The sequence below is a fragment of the Sciurus carolinensis genome, chromosome 8 (assembly GCF_902686445.1).
Source record: "Sciurus carolinensis chromosome 8, mSciCar1.2, whole genome shotgun sequence".
Classification (NCBI taxonomy): Eukaryota; Metazoa; Chordata; class Mammalia; order Rodentia; family Sciuridae; genus Sciurus; species Sciurus carolinensis.
In genome coordinates, this window is record NC_062220.1 from 119255239 (window position 1) to 119276607 (window position 21369).

Below are 21369 nucleotides of genomic sequence, written 5' to 3' on the forward strand. Positions count from 1 at the left end.
TGACAGAAGTGAGATGAAATCTTAATATAGTTTTCATTTGGATTTCCCTGATTGCTAGAGATGTTGAACATTTTGTCATATATTTATTGGATATTTGTGTTTCTTTTGAGAAATTTCTGTTTAGTTCTTTTAACCATTCATTAATTGAACTATTTGTTTTTTGGAGCTACGTTTTTTTGAGTTCTTTGTATATTCGGAATGTTCACCCCTATTAGGCAAATCGTTGACCAGTATTTTCTCTCATTTCTTCTGCTCCCTCTTCATGTTCTTTATTGTTTCCTTTGCTGAAGAAAACTTTTTACTTTGATGGCATCTTGCTTATTGACTCTTGGTTTTCTTTCTTCTGCCTTTGGGTTCCTGTTAAGGAAGTTGGTACCAGCATCTATATGTTGGTGTTTTGACCCCATGGTTTCTTTTAGGAGTTTTAAAGTTTCTGTTCTAATTCCTAAGTCTTTGATCCATTTCAATTTGAATTTGGTGCTGGGTGTGGCACAAGGGTCTAACTTCATTTTGCTACATATAGCTCTCCATTTTCCCAGCATCATTTATTTGAAAGCATGTCTTTTCTCCAAGATATATTTTTAGCACCTTTGGCAAATATCAGATGGCTATAGGTATATGGGTTTGTCTCTGTGAGAGGAAAATTTTCCCCACTTTGGACTGATTTTTGTGTTTTTAAAATTCAAATTGGGTTTCTTGTAAGCAACATATATGGTTGAAACTTGGTGCAAAGTTCAGTCTAACCATATATGTCTTTTAGTAGTGACATTTAATCACTGATAAATAATTCATAATATAATTTGTTTAAATGTACAATATGTCTCTTCATTTTCTATTTTCTCCTTAAGTTCAATATTTTTGTTTTTATTTTCACCCACTTTGATTCTTTTTAAGAAAGTGTTGCCTTTCATCTATTCAGTAACTTAAGTGATGGTTGATTTTTGGATTGGCTAGGCCACTTTCCCACATTGACTTTGTTCAACACCTGTATGGATGCTGACTGAAGTTGTTTTTCATATGTGATTAACATTTAATTAGTTATCACTCAGTAAATCAGGTTGTCCTCTATGAAGTCCCCAGGGTCTCATGCCAATTCAAAGAACTTTAGAGCAAATACTGACATTTCCAAAGTACTGTCCTGATGAACTCAGACGCAAGACTTGGACGTAACCTCTTACTGAATTATCAGGCTGCAGACTGTCCAGCAGATTTGGATCTCACCATCTACAACAATCATATAAACCAATTCAATGAATAGTTGTCTCTCTCTGTATGTGTGTCTGTTTATGTATGTACAGATCTATTATATCTACCCAGTCTTGCACTGCTGTAATTATGGTTTGGTTATTGTACACTGCATATGTAGTGCAGGTTTCATAAGATACAGTGGAGCTGAGAAATTCTTATCACTTTGTTATATCGTTCTATCCTAAGGTTGAAGGGCAACACATTACTCATATTTATGGTAATAATGCAGTAAACATTGCCCCTGTGCTGTCAGTTGTGTGAAAGAATCACACAATTTTGTACAGTAGATAATATTTGATAATGATAACATAACTATGATATTTTCTGTGTATTTTTATACTATGATTCTCATTGTTAATCAGAGTGTTCTCCTAATTATAAAATTTTTTAGCGTAAAGCCATATGCATTGTGCTATGCTTACAACAGCCTCACACCTCTCATGTATACCCAGTCTCTTCAGATTGTGAGACTGTTGCACTGTCCCTTGCACCATGAGGGACTCTGCAGTCTCTTGATTGTTTCATTTCTCTTGTGCTGGATTGAATTATGTTGCTTTTTTCATGATCCTAGAAGCTATAGGCTTCAATATATATTATCTATAAATTGTATAATACATTTAATGTTAGAATATATCATATATGCCTCCAACGATCACACAAATTCCATATATCCTTGGTGTATAGCAGGCTGTACCATCTACATTTGCGTTAAGTTTACTGCATGATGTCCATGAATGATGAAATTGTGTAAAGATGAATCTCTCAGAATTTACTTCTAATGCTAAGGGATACAGGACTACATGTAATATATATTTACATATCTCCCTGCATTTGACCCTCAATATTTTATATTCTGCATCTTTAGATTCCATGACACATGCATTGCAAATATTTTCTAAAAATATATCTGTGCTTTATATATTCATGCTTCTTTTTTCTGTCTTTATTAATTCCTACAAATAACGAGGAAATACTACACACAAAAATTTTTTCTATAGCTATAAACTCTATTTACTTATTTTATCCTACATCTACTCCATGTCATCTGTCAATCTATCTATATCTACATCTACCTTATCTTATGTCTGCTATGTCATCTATTAAATCTGTTTCCATGGAGAAACCTGATTAATACAGCTTATCATCTGTAACTTTTTGATATAAAAATGGCTTTATTTTGATGGTACTATACATCTTACAGTGCACATATGTAGCTGAACAAAATCCATCTTAAAGTGATACTTTATATATAAATTAGAACGTCATAACATTTTCATTCTCTCTGCTTTTGTGCTACTTGTTTCATAATTTCCTTTTAATACAGTCTCACACAAATATATATTTTCATTAATTTTCTTCAATGAATTTTATAGGAATTAAAATGATTCAGAATTATCCCTTTTCATCTGATGATTTTCCATTACTTTATGTAAATGCACTTTTCTACATTATGTCATTCCTTCTCTCAGTGATTCCATAGTATTGCTGTACCTTGGAGACTGCATGTAAATTGGGGGAAAAATTGATCAGGAGTGTGTTTAGCCTCCGAAACACAACTCCTTCATTTTTACTTTTTATATTGAACAGGGTTTCACTGAGCTGTTGAGGGTCTCAAGAAATTTCTGAGACTGTCCTGAAAATTTAAATCCTCTCGCCTCAGCCTCCTGAGTCACTGGAATTACTGGCATGCCTGTGTCTATGCCTGGATGCAAGTGAATTTTAATATCTATGAAAGTTTCATTTTGCCTTAATTTTTGGAAGATAGTATCCCTGGGTAAAGAATTTCAGGTTGTCAGATTTTTTTCCTTTCATATTGTAAAGGTGTTGCTCCCCTGCCTTCTTCTTCTCCTGTTTCTGATGAAAAATGTGCTCCTATCATTAAGCTCCAAGTGTCCCTTCACTGCTGTTTCAATGAAGTGACAACATATGTGGAGGCACTGTTTTCTTTATGTTCCCTGGGATTGATTTTGTTGAGTTATTTTCTTGTTGAGTTCAGGTTTTCCCCAATTATGGAATATTTTTCTCCATTATTCTTTAAATTCTCTTATCTATTTATGCCCCATCCTCTCCCTGTCTTCTTGGCTCCAATCGCACCATTTAGGCTGCAGGAAGCTGTCCCCCAACACACTGATATTCTGGTATTTGTTTTAAATATCCCCCAGTTTTATATTTCGAAGTTCCTGTGGGAAACGACCATTTGCTTTTTGGATTCTTCACTGTTTACTGTTTCTAGTCTCATTTAAACATATGTTTTTTCCCTTTCTGGGACATTTCCCTTCCCATGATGAACTACCAATGGTATGCGGGTCATTCTCTGTCCCCCCACCTCCCTGATTTTTGCATCAAAGTTGACATAATCTTCTTAAAATGTCCCAAAATCATACCTGCCTGAGAAACACATTTCAGGACCTTGATCTCTGTAAAGGTCACCACTGACATAGTAGGTTGAACAGAGCTGAGCTTAGGAAAGCCAGTGGTCAGGTTTTTTCCACTGAGGAGGATTCTGTCACTGAGCTGATAATCAGAATGTGGCCTGAGGCAGGTGATTGTCTGCTTCACTCTGCAGAGTGTCCTAAAGTAGGGTGTGTACTCTAGGCAAAGACAAGGCCCTGCATGCCCCCTGTCTCCACCTGAGACTGCAGGTGAACACAGAAGCTGCAGCCCTCAGGGCAGATCTGACTGAAAATGGAATGAGAGGCAGGGAGAAAGGTACAGGCATCACTGGAAGTGCCCAGGATAGAGGGGTTAGTTCTGGCCCTACTGCTGGACAATAAGAGAAGATGCACTGGGATTGGGCAGGACACTCAGGCAGCTGTCCTGGGTAAAGGACACAGGTACAAGTGTCATCTGCTCACATGGAACTCCACCTAGACGGACCTTGGTATTGTCTCCCCAGTGACTCACAGGCTCCTCCAGGGCATTTCCCAGATTAGGCCACCACTGTTTTCAGGCTCTTACCATTTTGAGTATGATCATCAGAATGTGTTCACTGAAGTCGAGGCAGGGACCTGGTGACTGTTATTGACCCCTGGATGGACATTCCTCTTGTCCTCAACTTTTGCTGTCACAGCCTCTTTCAGGCTGCTCACAAGGGTAGCTCTACCTCCACTTTCTAGTGAAGGAGCCAAGGAGTAGTATTTCCCACCTCCCAGTGAATATAAAGCACATAACATCTAAGCGAGTGTGTTTAGGTCATCCAGCCTGATTCTGTGCCGGCTGCACATACCTGGCCCTACCAAACACAGCACAGAGAAATGACATCCATGGGGTACAGTCGGCAGCAGGCTAATTCTCTGACTCTGTATCAGGGTGGAATTTCCATTCCTTGTGCTTTGTTTTCTGTAGGAAAAGGGGAGAGAACTTGCTTCTCAGATCTTCTGCAGATAGAGAAAAGTTACAAGAAACATGTGGGATGCTCTCTATTGAGCCAGGCTCCTGTGTATTTGCAGCCAAGAATGGTGCTTCCCTATGGAATGAGATCTGTTGCAGAGTCAGGAGCAGAACAGGATGTTTCTCTAGTAAAGTTCAGTCGGGTCCCTACATGGTCAATATCATCACCACTCATCACAATTTCTATTGCTCATGTTGTTATTTCATCATGAACATCAGAGTTCATAGTGAAGAATTTATAAACAAGCCTCAGCTGCTCTTTGATAAAACTAGACATCTCCTGTTTCTTCAGACCCAGAGAGGCCTGTACCAAAAATGGAGAAATCACAATGCATGTGGACCACCTTTCCTTGGATTTCCTCAGAGGAAGGACAAGATCTAAGAACTTTAACCTCTCACTATTACCACAATAAATAAGATAGTTTCATTGCTTCCTATCATTTATATTAGAAAAACTTATGTCCTAACATTTGTATAGCTGCTCCCATTTCAGATCAGTAAGGATGACACTCATTTACCCAGGAGAAGAGATCAATACTGTCATGGAGAGAAGATGAAACAGCACCCTGAATTCAGGTCCTAGTCCCTCTAGGGGAAGAAAAGGGAGGTGAAAAGATGAGTGTCAACTAGGCCCCAGGGCTTGTGTCCCACATAGCCAATCACTGCCTCCTATCATGCCAGGACTGTCACTGGGAGTCCAATTCAGTGTTCAGGTTGAGGGCTATGACCAGGTTAGTTTGGAGAACCTGTGGCGGAGTGTGGATCTTCTCTGCTGTACTGAGCTGTGCTGAGCATGGCTGAAATGGTTCCTGCTGGTTCTCTGCTTTATGACCCGCTCCCATCTCTCATGAGCAGGTTGGTGACAGGAGTTTCAAGGACACTTCTAATAGGGGCAGCTAAGTCTGAGGACACTCCAAGGTCTCATTCTCAAGTGTTCACCTTAGAGTTATGACTCTGCACTGATATCAGAAACAGGCTGGAGTCAGGGTGCTGGGGGTTTGCTACTGGGAACAGGACCTGGGTATAGGGAATGCAGCCTTGGAGCAGGGAGAGATGGAGGGAGACCATAGAGTTGAGGGAGCAGTGAGAGTGGTAGGAGAGAAGTAGGCCTTGCAAAGGGAGTGAAGGACCTGCGGATGCAGCCGGGGAGAAGGTGGAGCATTGTATTTTGTGAAAAACATACTCACTAAGAATAACGTGTTCACAATATTATATAAGTACAAAAATTTTTGTATTTAAAAAGTGTACTTCTTTCCCAACAAAAATACTGATATTTGCATAAAAGCAAAATGAGTATTTTCCTTTTGGAGTCTGCCTAAAGTGAAAGCAGATTTTATGTCTTTCAATGAGGCCTTCCTTGTCCCAGTTATATTCATTTCCATACATTTCAAATGGAGTACTCTAGATTTACCACCTTGAATTTGTAAGTATGTCGACAAAGAGAACCAAAATGGTCATGCTATCTATCAGAAAGGCAAAATGTACTTATAATTATTTTATGAAGATATGAAAGGGTTCTACATAAATGCACTGACATAAATGCTATTAATTTCTCATACTCTGTTTTCTGCTTCTCATGGAAATATTTGTCCCATTTTTAGCATTTTTTTTATGTTCTATAGAAAAGTAAAATGAAGTAAACTCAAAATTTTTCTCTCTAGAAATGTCCGGAGATACAGAAATAGTGGGAAATGGGTAGGGTTGGTTTTTCAAACCAAGAATAGAATCTCTTCTGATTCTCAAAATGGAAGCTCTGTCTGCCTTTCACGCCAGGATTTTAGGATCAATGAAAATATTGGGGGACGGCTAGAACATTTTTGCTAATTTGTTTCTAAACATAGTTCATGAAGAGAGGTCATTCATCAATAGAGGTCTAGGATTCAGTTATTGAAGGGAAAATACACTATTAATGAAAACTCTTGGGTGAGTAAAATACACAAACGACAGCAGCACCCCTTAATGTGCCATGTGCTGGCTTGAAAATTCTATGAGGGTCACAAGGGTAACAGGATGCACATCTTAACTTCCATTCCAACTGTCATTCAGTGAGATGACGTTCAAATTGGAAAGCAGTGGTGTGGTTTTCAGTGGCAGTACAACATGGGAAATCTCAATTGCTGTGGTGAAGGTATGCTCACATTGATATTTTGAAGGCTGTTTCTTCAAAGGGTTAAATTAATTGTACTGAATATATTTTCCTCTTCATTTGTAATTTTCCACACTCAAACGACTCTGCTGAGTTATAAGTATTTCATAATTTTGTTTTATCACTCAACTATTTTATTTGATTATTCTATCCACATAGTTGCCTTGAATATTTTCCTCAATTTAGGAAAATGGATATTTCCTAATGCCCATATCATGTGCACTCATTGAGTGGATTGATAAGCAGGGGGAGGACAGCCACACTGATTTCATGAAATAGAAAAAAGACAGAATACAGATGATAAGAAAGTCAATAGATAGTCCATGAAAGGTCATTACAGTTCAAATTCTTGTGAATGGATATGTGAACCTCTAAAATTGATGTTAGAGAAGTCTAAATCAAGGCTTTTACAGAACGGTAAAAGAACTGAGACTTAGAGTCCTATTTCCAAGTGGTGAGGAGTACATGATCCCTGGTGTTTGGGAGCTATTGGGAAGGAGAGAACAAAGGACAATGCCATGAAGTAAGTGGAGAAGATATGGGATAATGGAGGAAATGAGGGGCTTAAGGAAGGGTACACTTAGGACCCTCTGTTTCACAGGCTATAGTTATGGGTAGTCCCTTCTATGTAGATAAGTCTCTGGACCCTGACCCTCAAGGATCAAAGCAGGGATGAGGAAGGTCAGTGGGAACAGGCCTGATTAGAGCTGGTGCATCTGCAGTAGGTTTTCAGCCAGACCTTGTCTATCTGCTCAGATGATAGTGCAGCAAATATTAACTCACAAAAAAGAAAGAAATTGAAGAAAACCTTAAAACATGGAATGATCTACCATGTTCTTGGATAGGCAGAATTAAGATTGTCAGAATGGCTAGTCTACCAAAGCACTATACAGAATCATTGCAATTCCAATTAAAATACCATTTCAGAATAATATTGCATTGTGTATATATACCACACTTTCTTTATCCATTCATCTGTTGAACGGCATCTAGCTATTGTGATCTGAGCTGCTATAAACATTGATGGGACTGTGTTACTGTAGTATGCTGACTTTAAGTCCTTTGGGTATAAACCAAGGAGTGGATAAGTGGGTCTAAAGGTCGGTACATTTCAAGTTTTCTGAGGATACTGCACACTGGATTCCAAAGTAGCTGCACCAATTTGCAACTCCACCAGCAAATAAGTAGATGCAAATGGAGAATATCATGCCCTCCTGTCTCCTGGCCTCCGTCACTTCACCTCTGCAATCAGGAATAGGTCTAGGATCCCAAGCACTGGTTTCCAGTTCAGATTCTCCCACTCTCCTCAGTTAGGTATGTCTTTGTCCTCCTGTTGCTCCAACAAGCAGCCACTCTCTCCCTGAATTTCTGCACATAGTCCTTGTGAATACAAGCAAATTCAGATTTTCTTTCCAGTCCCAGTGTTTGGAAATTAGATGAGGACTGGAGGTGAGTATCATGTTCAAGGAAGAACTTCTCCCTATTCTTTTACAGAGGAGAATTAGAGGCCTGTCTGAGGAAGTTTTCTTGAAGTTCCCCATATTTGCGAGTGTCTTTTAAACCAAAGTAGACAAGAAACAGAAGAGAAACTGCTCCTGTAAGAACATGCAGATGGGAATTTGACTCCTTTTACACTGCTTAGCAAAGCTGAGAGGAACTTTGACTAAAGTTTCACAAAATGCCGCTGGGAAAGATTCTGTCCATTGTGGGACAAATCCAACCTCCATATCTAAATTCTTTCATTCATGATTCCTAAGATCTGCCCACCAATGAGAGTCAAGCTATTGGATACTTAGTAGAGGCAAATTCAGAACAGAGTGGTTCTTACAGTGGAGATTGTGTGTCACTAGCATGGCAGAAGTTGTCTTCTTACAAACAGGATGTTCAAAGTCAGTAGGTCTACTAACTCTTATTCCTATGTTATTAAACTATGAAAGTAATGCATTTTTTTCAGTTGATTTCGATTTCAGATCCATTCTTCATTTAGCACATAAGTAGGTGGATCCAACTCCTACCAGGAAACATTTCCTTTTGGGTCACACCAAAAGGACTGTTCCCTGCAGGGAACCTGCAGGCTCTTCATCGTCACTGCTCCACTCCGATGCCTGGCTGTACATCCCACCCTTAGAGACACAAACAACAGCATGAGACTTTACTAAGAGTGCCTCATGCTTTCTTCTTCACCATTTCAGATCATGAGGAGTGCTAGTGTTGGATGTTGTTTGTCCCCTACAAGATTATGTGATTGAGGCTTGGTGCTCAACGTGACCATAAGGAGAGTTGCGAAACTTTTTGGAAGAGAGGCCTGGGTAAAGGTAACAAGGTCATTTGAGGGCCTCAGCCTCACAGGCAAGAATATATTTTTCTCATATCCTTGTTAGATCCTGGATTCTATAGGAAGAACAAATGAGATATCTGATCCCTGCTGGCGTACTGTGTTCACATATGATGTCTCCCTCCTGCACCTGCATCCGTGATGAGACCAACAATTATGCAATGCAGCTAAGAGGGCATTCACTGAATCCAAGCAGATGCTAATGCCATGCTCCTGAATCTCCAGAATTGTAAGCTAAACACACCTGTATAATTATTTGGTCTCAAGTGTGTTCTTTAGAGCAATAAAAAGAGAGTAATGTGAATATTAATATTCTGGACCACACTGATATGTGTTGTGGCTTGTGAGACACTCTTTGACCTCTGGGTTGTCAGGGGCCTTCAACAAGGTGCTGCAAACAATTGCAAACCTTCAAGTGAGAGAGTGGAGCTGCAGGAGTTATATTCAAGTTCTTGTTTCCACTGGCATTGTATCATTCTGTCCTTGACAGAGAACAAGCTGACATCCAAACTATGAGGCAAACAGCTTGAGTATTATTAATTCCTGGGACAACACTGTGCCAAAATCAGAGCAGCTGCCCCAGGGGAATGGGAATGCTTTGCATTATGCACACATGTCTACTTTGAACATTTGAACAGTGGAACAGGGATGAGAGTATAAATATTTCAGTATAAAATGTAAATAAAATGAAATGTAGACAGAACATACATGTAGTAACTGCCATTTTATGATGGCCATGACCTGAAATTAAAAAATGAGGAGACAGGACCTTCATTCCCCTGAGTTGCATTGCAAAGACATTTACTAGCCTGATCTCACCACACACTTGTAATTTGGCTGTGGACTCATGCCAAAGGACCAGGAACTCTCAGAGGACCTGAGGACACTACATCAGTGAAATCAAAATTTAGATGCAGATGACTCCCAGCAGGGTCTAGCATATCCTGCCTAGAACTAAGAGAAATGTGGCAGCTGAGGAAGGACAGAGTGCTATCTTCTTAACTTCACTACCTATTCTGACTTGTGCAGGCCAATGGTCTGGACAATGAGATCTTAGCACGGAGAGTTATTCATCTAATGTGAATGGGAACTAAGGTGAACAAACTCTGCCCAAGGATGAGCTCAATTTGAGGAGGAATGAAGGGAACAGAGGTTGCACCCTCACAGTGAGTAGTGTCAGTCCATGTACGAATGAGTGGAAGGACATAGATAGCATTGGAGACTGAGTATGTGAAGAACTTTCAGAGACTGTCAAAGTGATATCCTTTAGGCCAGTGAGGAGATCAGTGAGGATCTAAATTATGGGATGAGACACCACTGCTGTGCTAAGCTTTCCTTCACTGAAACCCATATTTCTACAATAGATATGCTTTCGCCATGCTTATCAGGACCCATGAAAGTTCCTTCAATTTAAACATGCTTCTCAGAAAACAGTGTCTACAAAAGCATCCATGCGAAGGCAGCTCCATAAAAAGTTGAAACATGCTACCAGAATCCATCTTCAGCTTCGGGGAACTCAGGCCTGTGTAGCTCCTCTGTCTCAGTCTCCCACCATAAGTCAGTGCAGCATGTTGGTAGATCTGAGGCCGCCTTACAAGTATGAAAAATATTTCACACCTCTGTAGGGGTCATGAGTACAAAAATATAGTGTAATGACCTGGAGTGGGGACAAATGGCTGAGTAATGAATACAGTTCTCTATCGCAAAACATCAACATCAGGACCCATTCAGAACCCTATTGGCCTCATCTCCTTACACAGTCCAGACGTGATCATTTCTCTCAACATCATCTCTCTCTACAGAGTGGGGCATAGTAAACTGAACTCCAGATCTGGGTGTTGAAGGAATTGTTTCATGCAAACCATGCATTAGTGTGGGGTTTTATTTTAGAAAATTGACACTTGTACTGGGCATGCTAGAACAGAAATTCTGAGAAAGTTCCCACATCCTCACAATCAAAAATAAAATTATTATTACATGGACATGCTCAGGGTTACCTCCCACCCTCATGCGTACAAATGCACAGCACCTAAATGACAGGTGTTTTACAATGTTGGTAGATGGTCATAAGTCTTCACTGGATTATCACTCTGTCACCACATCCCAATCCTCATATCCAATAGAAATTTGAAATCAGGATAATTTTCTATAGATAAACAGGCAGGTAACCCTGAACTATTACAGAGCAGAGATTTTTCCTCAGCACGTGAGGGAGTTAAGAGTACTTACATTATTCATTTTCTGCAAAGTCCACCTGCAGTTACAGAAAGGAAGACAGTGTGAGCATGATATGCTGAGTGTCTTTCCACAAGTGTACTGTTGGCTATGGTGATATTAGATACATCAATGGGAAAAAGTGATTGAGGAAAGGACCACAAAGTAAAGCAGAGAGGGCACTTGTGAGGAAGTCAGGAGCATTAAATTATAAGGGATTTCTCAGGTACAGTTTGATGACTTGCATAAAGTTCCTTTTGTACCAAGGAAAAGTGCTGCCGAGGAATATGCTCCCTACAATCATTTCACAATTGTTGCTGTGGTACATTAATGTCATTTTGAATCAGGCACCAGTGGTAGTAGACTTGTAGTTGTAATTCCACAAAAAGAATCTGTGTAACTCATCTATAGTGTATGCTGTCAGATGTTCACGATTGAATATGAACTAAAAGAAAGAAAACAAGAAAACAACATTTATATCTTACACAAAGATGATATACCTTACCTGAGCAATAGATGGTGTTTTATCTTCATACCAGTCAAACGATGCCACCTCCATGATCTCCCGGTTGGCATCTAGGGGAATACAGTGTAAGGGTCAGCATTTTGGTTTGCTGAAGGCTCTCTCAGTGGGAGTTTTCCTGCTGTGGACATGGGTCTAGGGTTTATGGAGATGGTTGATTAACACACACAGGCTCAGGTGATGCTGGACCATGATACTTTTTGGATGGCACAAAGAGGAGTCCAGGAAGGAGATGAAAACAGAGAAACAGTGGAAGGAAGCACAATGAGAAATGAAAAAGTCCAGTGTTACAGTAGAAGATTTCAGCATTCCTTGAATGCACTTGAGAGATCCATGAGGAAGAAATGAAAAAGTATAGTGTTGAATCGACAAGCTGTGTTATAGGTCAAATTACTTCCATCCAAATACATGTTCCAGTCCCAACACCAGTACCTCAATATTTTACCATTTTTGAAAAGAGATCCATTGTCATCTCATGCATTCAATATATCATGGAGGAGCACGGTGGACCTATTCTGCAAATATGATGATTTTCTCATGAGCAGAGGGGACACATTCAAGAGGGACAAATGCCATGTGAGGACCGAAGCAGAGAGTTGGACCAACAAACCAGTACGAGTTAGGAATGTTCAAGAAAATATTCCTTCCCACAGTCTTTAGAAGGAGCGTGGACCTACTTGTGGTTCAGTGTTAGATTTTTAGCCTATAGAGCTCTGAGATAGTACACTTGCATTACTTCAAGCCCAAAAAGCTGCTACTTGGACATGGTAACTAGGAAACTAGCAAAACCACTCTCAATCACATAGATCTATTGGTCTTTGTACAAATACTTCATTCAACAAGGAGAAAGTAATTTTTTCAAGGTCACATGAGGTATTCATCACGTTAGAGTATATTTTGGCTCTGAAACATACATTGACAACTTGAAAAGAAAAGATATCATACTAAATTTGTTGTCAAGGTAATAGAAGTTGGCAGATTGGAAGAAGGATGCACCCCAGACTGTTACACATTGCCAGATTTCCAAGGCAAGAAAACCACTTCTCATTGAGTTGGGTAACTAAAGGAACTCACCAAAACTTCATAGTGAACTGCAAAAAATTCATAGAGATATAGAAGGTCAGAACCTCAAGTATAAGAAATAATACATTAGAGGTGTGAAGCAAAATGGCAGGTATATAGAGTCTTTATTTCTTATATCTCATGACCTGGAATTCAAAGAGCAGGACGACAAGCTGTTTAACTCCCTTCTTCTTTCCTTTTAAAGCCCTGCAAAATCTGCGACTTTTTTCATATTAAAGGCAGGAGATCAAAAGCTGAAAACGAGTGTAACAGGTTGCTGTATTAATTTACTATCAATTATTGACAGTTCCTTCATTTCACACAAGGGTTAAGCTTTGTTTAGTGAAATAAAATTACAGTGTTTGTTTTCCCATGCAAATAAAAATGTCCATAAAAATCCAATGAAATCATAACCAATTACATGCAAAATTGTAACATGTTATTTCTCAACAATTTGAACACATTAATTTATATCACATATGTACAAAGCATGTTTAAATGGAAATAAAAGAATTCTCTTGAATTAAATTGTAGATTTCAGTATAAAATTCTTTCTCTTTTTGGAACTCTCTCAACTTCCAACCTCAAGGGAGGTATCTATTTTTTACAGTGCTGGCCATGGGGTGTGTCTGGGAGCAGAAAGGAGGGTCTTAAGGATGAATGTGTCCAATCCCACAGTGTCAAGGTTGAGGACTGCTGGCTCTTCTCAGAGATGAGGGCACTGAGACATCCAATTGCTGACTTCCACTAACACTAACAATATGGTGAAGAGGGGAAAGGGAGGAGAACACATCTCCTGTATCTCCTGGCTACCAGTGAAATCTGAAGAAGGAACCATCTTGCATCTCCAGCACAGGGGAGGAGCAGCTGTGGAACCCAGTTCCCAACAGCTGTCCCTGGTCAGAAGAACAGGTTTAGCAAACTCACAACACATGGCACAGTGTGTATCTCAAGAGGCCAGAAGAAAATCAAAAGTGGAGCTAGGTTTTCGTAGGGGGAAAGTGGTCAGAAAAACACACCTGGTTTTCCTCCCCCAAACCCCTGCAGAACAACCTCTTATAAAACTGGCTGCCTGAAAGTACAGCTGTAAGGAGGAGCCTGGTGGGTAATTCGAAAGGGTGGGGAGGAATTCATAGTTTGGAATCTGAATCCGAGTGATGTAAAACACACAGTTCACGCGTGTCTGAGGGGAACAAGAATCAACCCCTCCCTGCATGAGTGAAACCCAGGGGTTTTTCCTGGGGGACAGTCTTCCAGCAAGGCCCAGCATCTGCTCAGCCAGGGAGCTGCACCAGTTAAAAACCCTCAGACCAATCCAAGGAAGAGCTTGGAAGCTAAAACTAAACCTTGCCCCCACGGGTCCTGCCTGTGGGACCTCATGTCATTCCAGCAACCACAACTATCACACCTGAGAAGAATATTTGGACCACCAATGGAAACAATTCCCTAACATTTCTTTATATTATTTTCATTTATTTAATTTTTACGCTTTTATTCATTATATTTTTTTTCTTTTCAGTGTTCTTTTGTGAATTTCATGTTCCATGAACATTTAAAAATATTCAGACTTGTCTTTAGTTCTTGTTTTCCTTTTTGGTTTGGATTTTTTGTTTTGTTTTGTTTCTCATTCCTAACATTTTTCTAAGGCAGTTATCACACATAAAATGATAGTTTCAGAACTACAATGTTTAATTACAGTATACCAGTTTTATCTTGTACTTGTTTACTTTTATGTTTATTTCCTATTTTAATTTTTTATCTGTACACTTTTTTCTCTCATCTGTTTTCCTTGAATCTCTTCTACCCTTTTCCTCTGCTAATAGCCAACTTTACTGATCTATTACTCATCCTCTATATTCTACTTCTATTATCTTTCTCCTCTCAGAAACATTGGATCCTACATACTTCTTTTCTATCCCTGTTCACAACTTCAAATTGCAAAACCATATATAAAACTCCATTTCCTACAGTAAACTTACTGTATTGACTCAACAATAACTGAACATGTCATCTCTGTTTATGTGACAATTAATATAGTAGATACCAAAGTAAGAAATCTTTGGTTAGATGCTGTAAATTCACTTTTTTAGTTGTTATTAGTATCTGTCTCCCCCTAACTGTGAGGTAGTAGAAATATTCAGAGTCCCTAATACCTTCACAGTGTAGAAACTCTACTGCCTCAAAACCATACTGTCAAATGGGTAAACACACAAACAACATGAAAAAGCATTGTATCCTGAGTGATTTTAAACCCTACAAAATCTACTCAGGCTGATACCTGATGCCAGTTTCCTTCAGTGCCTTTCTTAGATGAGTCCTGTATGGTGTCCTGGGCATCGTTAAATGTCCTGGAGAGGCACAGAAAGTCTGACCTCAATCCATGGTTAGAGTAGCCCAGGACATGAGATGGACTGTCCCGACTTCTACTTCGATGCCTGACCCTTGCTCACCTGTCCTGAACCTCCACCCAGGACTCCCTCTTGGTCTCTCCTGAGCACTCCAGCCTCTCTTGTCAGCACCTCTGTTGTCAGCTGATGATGGAGGAAACCAAAAACTGGTACTTGCCTCTAGGTGACACTAAAATCCTCTGTCACCTTCAGTAGTGTGGACAGAAGTGCCTACTCCCTCTGTGAGAGCTGCACGTGTAAGCACTGCACAGAGAGGCAGCATTTGTGCTATGCATGGGGGGAGGATGCTAACTGAATCTCAGTATGAAAAGCTGCCTCTGGGACTTTTTTTAATAGGAAAATGGAGCTTAGAGAATAACTGTAGTGCTTCTGTAAGGCGTCCAGATCCAGAGAAATTTTTGTGTCACCCTTTGGGAACATTTGGTGTCTACGCATTATACATAGGAATCAAGACTGATGCTTTCCCCTGTTCCAATATCAGTATTAGCAATGTAATTGGAACACTTCATGCTCTGGCACCAAAGCCCATCCCTGTTTACATCACCAACACCATCTTCCTCCTCCTCCTCCTCATCATCACCTCCATTATAACTGTTTTACTCCAAAAACCATATTTATAGTGCATCAACCTAGACTTCCCCATCAACCTAGTATGCCTTTTCTTTCAAACTGGCAACTTCCTTCTATTCTCTGCATGGGAAGCCTTCTCCCACCACACAGAAAACCAATTCTTTGCTGATCCATTTTCCACATTTCCCCAGAAGAAGGACAGAACTACAAGGATGCTCTCACTCAATGAAAACCACGATGAACCACTTTTCAATTAATGAGATGCTTTCTGTTATTATATCATTTAATTTGAAAAAAATAAAGATCCACACAAGTCTTCCCATTTCATGATAGATGTAGTTGAGGCCCAGGGAGAATAAACTGCCAGGACAACAGAGAACAGTGTTGTCAAATTGAGGGAATGACCCAGGTATTCTAAATTTAGGTCTCAGTGTCTTTGTAGCAATTTGTCCAGCTCACCTGGGGAGAGGATAGGCATGAAGTCCAGACTGGTAGGCACATCTTTTGTCCCACACAGCTGGGTCCCAATCCTCCATGGCCTGGCCATTACCAGGAGCCCAACCCAGCCCACAGGTGATGGAGTCCATGGGGCTGTGCACGATTAGAACTGGCAAACATGGAGAGTGAACAGGCTGCTGGGCTGTGCAGGGCTGATCTGGATCCTGCTGCTTCTGTCTATACTCTTGTCTGCTCCTATCCTTCCTGAAGATGTGGCTGACATGTTTCTCATGGTCACCTCTACAAGGGAAATCTGATTCTCATAAGAACCCAAGACATATGATTTCAAGAGACTGAAGTCTCACTCTTAAAGGCCCATCTCCACAAGCTCTCCTGCTCTGAGGTCAGAGTCATTGCAGGTTCAGGGTCCTGTGGGAATGAGTCTGGGGACACGGCCTTGGCTGGTCACCAGTGTGGAGGGAGCTGCAGAGCATTCCAGGCCTTGCCATAGATGACTTAGAGCTCTGCATCCTGAGCCCATAGCTGGGCAGGGACTCTTGCTCTCAGAACAGAAAGTTGAAACTCAGGGGTCAGCAAATGGTACTGAAGTTGGAGTAGTTCTAGATGAATGCAGAGTAATTTAGAGAGGTCCAGCCTAGTGGGAAAGGGGTTGGAGTGAATGGCTCTTTTAATTCTATTTCTGGCAGCACTGAGTCCCCTCACTAGAAGGAAGCAGCCTCTGCCCTACTCACTGTAGTCAGAGCTTTTCCATAAGGAGCCCATGACTCTAGCACCACACCAGGGAGGCACTTAGGTGTGCATTGGACTATAGAGCGACACTGGCACTGCAGAGGCCCTACCTATGAGGAAGTGAGAGTAAGGAGGAGAAGGAATGTTTGTATGAGGAATACTGAGCAAAGGAACCTCAAATATCAGACTCTTCATTTGAAACACTCCCTGCATTTTAAATTAGTGTGTCTATTTTTGTTAAATTTAGACTTTTTATACATATATACACGGATTAAATGAATGAAGGAATAAATTCATTTTTTGATGTAGAAATGTGTGTTGTATCTTTTCTTTAACACATTCAGTTGTCAAGGTCACATGAGTAATGAGGAAAATTTGGGTATCAATACACACGGGATGATGAAGGACCTTCAGTCTTGTAGGAGGTTTGGGTGGAGAGAGATGTGGCCAGAAGGAGGCATCCAAGATGGCCTCATGTTCCACCAGAAGCAGGAATGGATTTGGGTCTTCCTGGATGTTTGGTTGATCCATTTCGGGTGCCAGTGACTGTGTTCAGAGGATTCAGTTAAGTCCCCTGGCATCTACTTAGTTGTGGAGGAGGCTGACCTCCCCAGGGTTGTTTGCTCTGGTGCCCCAATGTCTTCGCTAAAGCTGATGGGGATGGAAGCTTCTGGCAATACCTCTTAGTCTGGTCTCTGCGGGGCTTGACATGGAGTGGACCTAGTGCTTGCAGAGGGAAAGCCTTAGGGCTGAGGAAAGAGGGAGGGGAGATCATGGATGAAAGGGAAAGTATGAAGAGAAAGGGGTGTTAGAGAGGGATGGAGGAGGCTAAAGACACTGTTGGAAAAGAGCTGGAGCAAGGAAGGACAGGATTCACTCCCTGCTAGATGTCAGAGTAGACCAGGCAGTCAAGAACATTCCCTCCAACTGGAACCCTCCCAAGGACACCACTGGGGGACTCTCACATTGTCATTTCTCTCCCAGTGGAGAGTCCTACACAATTGAGATGGTTGACTCCATACCACCCTTCCCTCTATATCGAGACATGAGTGTCTGTTTCCCTATGGAAATGTCACATGCTACCCTCTCTAGTGGTCACTGTCATCCTGCAGAGAGTGTTTGTTGGGGCTGAGGACTGAGGTCACCAGTGTCAGTTTCACTGTTGAACCCAGGACACTTGTGCTCAGGAGGATGAGGGAGTAAACTATAATTCCTTGCTTTGGGACATTCCTGAAAACTGATTTCCCTGGTAAACAACTGGGGTCACTGAAGAAATGGTTCTGACCTGGGCAAACAGTGAACTTAAAGTTTACAAATTAATACGAACAACAAGATTCCCCCAAGCCTACTCTGCACCAACCCTATCCAGTATAACACTGGTTACATGAATACTCATCTAGACCTTCCTTGAAAGTTCTGCCTTAAACCTCCCAAGGGCACATCCTCCAACCTAGAAGGATCCCCTGCCCTCCCCATTCTTTTTACTGAAATTTTCTCATTTGTCCTAATTTGTCATACATGACAGTAGGATGCAAATAACACCTTGTCACAGTGAAATTCTCTTTAATATTAAGACTCAGTTTTGTATGACTGATGACTTTGAGAGTTGGCAGTTGGAGTGAATAAGAATGAATTCCTCAGTTTCCAATGGAATCAATTTATCCTGGGGAGGTGCAGTAACCTTCCCACATCTCTCAGGAATGTGAGGGCAGGGTGGGAATAGAGACTTCTTACACTGCGGTGGTATGCTCTCTGCTGTCAGTCTGTCCAGGGAAGGGAGGGGCCATGGGTTCCAGGCTGGTGGCAGGTTTTTGTCTCACTTCCCTGACTGCCTGTGTAACTGGGAGCACCACCGCTATCCCACACCTGACAGTACTAGTCAGCATCATCTCCAACCTGGGCTGCACTGATGGTCTGGGTGGCTGTATTCCCAGAGTTGGAAACAGAGAATCCATCATGGAGCCCTGATGACCAGCACAGGGGCTTGTTCTGGCTTCTGCTGTTATCAGTGCACATTTTTAATTTCAATATTTTTGTTGCCTTCTCAGGTGATTCTGGCCATCTCTCCTGGGATAACTGATACTGAGAATGGCTGAGTCAGCACATAACAGGCTACAGAGCCCATAAGGAAAAAAAAGGAGTTGGGGTACTAATGATGAAAAACACTTCCCATGAGATGCACACTTTCCCCCTGGTCTGGTAGAGTTTTGGAAATCTGCAGTCCTAAGGGCATACCCTGGCAACTAATTGAGTCATAGTGGTCCATGAACCTGAATGGGGATGAAGACTTGAACCCATCACCACACCCAACCCTGTACCTCCACAGGCTCACACAAGTCAGAGAGCAGAGTATGTGAATTTCAGCCCAAAGTCTCATCCTGCAGCAACAGGTTGCTGAGCATCATGTCCACCACAGATACAGCCCTGCTGAGATCAGAATTAGGGCCAGCTATGTTGTACAGGAGCCTTGGACTTGGGTGTATATTGGAGCCTTGGGTCATCATTTGTTCAAAGAACCAGGAGGCTGAGGAGAAGGGCCATCCAGGTCATGATGTCCCTGTGGTTGCTTCTCAAGTCCCAGGCTGGTCTGTGTTCTCCCCAGATCAGGTGTCTCTTATTCCCTTGTTGGGAAGAACTGCCTGTAATGCAAATCAGCCCAGCTCAGGTCTGCTACTGGAGAAAGCTGTGTGGGGTCCAGAGCAGGGCTCAACCCAGGGCTACAAAGAAGGTATGGGCAGCCCTAAAGAAATGCCCTCAGCCTACCAAAGGCTCTTTTACTTGCTAGTCCCAACTGCTGGACCATGTCTCCATCACAGCCTATTTTCTAGCCATGATTCTGGGCTGGACTGGTTATAGAAAGATGAGTATGTCTTTGTAATCTGAACCAGCTATATGATTGACAATAAGAGGTTTTGCCAGCTATGGGATCTTGTCCCCCCAGTACAGCTCCTAGGTTGTGTAGGGCAATAAAATTCCTCGATAAGTGTACCTGGTATCTTAAAGGTCCAACGAGGTGCTATATCTCTCTGAAAGTCCCATGCAGATCTTGGGAGCTCAGCCTCACATCTCCAGTATGCTTTGGGTAGGTTCCACACCTATTCTGAAATACTGACAGTTACAGAGCTTCAGAATGAATGGTGGCCTGAGGAATCCTGGACCTCTGTCATATCAATAGGGACATTCTGCAAAGGTCAAATCTGGGAGACACAGACAAGAAAAATATTTCCATCAGACCTTTAAAGAAGTACTGAAACCAATGCTTCTCAAAGTATTTGAAGAAATAGAAAAGGAGGGAACCCTTCCAAATTCATTCTATGAGACTAGTTTCACTCTCATACCAAAACCAGACAAAGACACATCAAAGAAATAAAACTTTAGACCAATATCCCTGATGAACATAGATGCAAAAATCCTTAACAAATACTGGCAGATCGCATACAAATATATGTGAAAAGATAGTGCACCATGATATAGTGGGTTTGTCCCACGGATGCAAGGTTGGTTCAACATCCTGAAATCAATAAATGAAATTCACCAAATCAATAGACTTAAAGTTAAGAATCACATGATTATTTCAATTGATGCTGAGAAAGCATTTGATAAAATACAGCACATTTTCATGCTTAAAACACTAGAAAAAATAGGAATAGTAGAAACATACCTTAACATTGTAAAGGCTATCTATGCTAAGCCCACAGCCAACATCATTCTTCATGGAGAAAACCTGAAAGCATCTCCTCTAAAATCTGTAACAAGACAGGGATGCCCTCTTTCACCACTTCTATTCAACATCATCCTTGAAACATTTGCCAGAGCAATAAGACAGACCAAAGATTAAAGGGACACAAATAGGAAAAGAAGAACTAGGGGACGATCCAAGATGGCAGACTAGAGGGTGACTGCATCTCTAGTCACTCCAGAACCCAGGCTTCAAGAAGGGGAGGCATTGAGAGACTTGGACTAAAATAGAGCCACGGGTAAGTCTCCCCCACTGGGTGAAGCTCGGCCTAGGCAGCAGGCCCGGATACAGGTGGCATATAAGAGTAGGGGAGAGCAGCTAGAGACTTCCGCAGGCAGCCCTGTGCACTCTGGCAGTGGGCTCCTCCCACACGGGCAGCTTCTCCAGCTTCTTGGAGCAGGTCCCCCAGTGATAGCCTTTCTGAACAGGGCCAGCTCCAAGCCCTGGAACCAGTAGCAGTCTAGGGGCAGCTTTCTTCAGAAGCACTGCATTATCAAGTTCCTCTAAGACTTCAGGCTACTGAAGCCTGGGAGTTGATACACTGGA

The 21369-nt window shown here is 41.4% G+C and overlaps 3 protein-coding genes and 1 pseudogene across 11 annotated transcripts in view; 3 read left to right on the top strand and 1 right to left on the bottom strand.

Moving 5' to 3' along the window:
• Positions 1-17615, bottom strand: part of LOC124990512 (zinc finger protein 264-like) — a 28255-nt pseudogene extending 10640 nt beyond the window's left edge.
• LOC124991706 (immunoglobulin lambda-1 light chain-like) overlaps positions 1-21369 on the top strand; it is a 1192366-nt gene that overhangs the window by 967939 nt on the left and 203058 nt on the right. The gene's annotated exons all lie outside the window — the stretch shown is intronic.
• The window catches only part of LOC124991707 (immunoglobulin lambda-1 light chain-like), a 1154667-nt gene that overhangs the window by 925781 nt on the left and 207517 nt on the right, over positions 1-21369 (top strand). The window lies entirely within an intron of this gene.
• LOC124991709 (immunoglobulin lambda-1 light chain-like) overlaps positions 1-21369 on the top strand; it is a 981515-nt gene that overhangs the window by 748114 nt on the left and 212032 nt on the right. The window lies entirely within an intron of this gene.